This window comes from Cariama cristata, unplaced genomic scaffold (genome assembly GCF_000690535.1).
Source record: "Cariama cristata isolate BGI_N322 unplaced genomic scaffold, ASM69053v1 scaffold19970, whole genome shotgun sequence".
Taxonomy (NCBI): Eukaryota; Metazoa; Chordata; class Aves; order Cariamiformes; family Cariamidae; genus Cariama; species Cariama cristata.
The window spans coordinates 1-280 of NW_009593177.1; positions in this window are offsets into that span (position 1 = coordinate 1).

Genomic DNA, 280 nt, shown 5'->3' on the forward strand with positions numbered 1-280 from the left:
CGCGGGTGCCTCGGCCTGTGGCCCGCCTCCTGAGCATCGCCCAGCCCGAAGTTAGGTGCCGGTACTTACTTTCCGCATCAATTAATTGAACTCAGCTGGCTCGCAGCGCCGAGGCATCACGCAACATCCCAAGCGTCTCGGAGCTCGGCGGAGCTCAGGACAGGGCAAAGTAATCCTGTTTGCGCTAAACTTCAGGACAGCCGCTTCAGGAGCCCGGCTTTGCCTCTCACCTCAGGCTGCCTGGGACGTTATTCCCCAGGAAGGCAGAAAAACCGGGGAG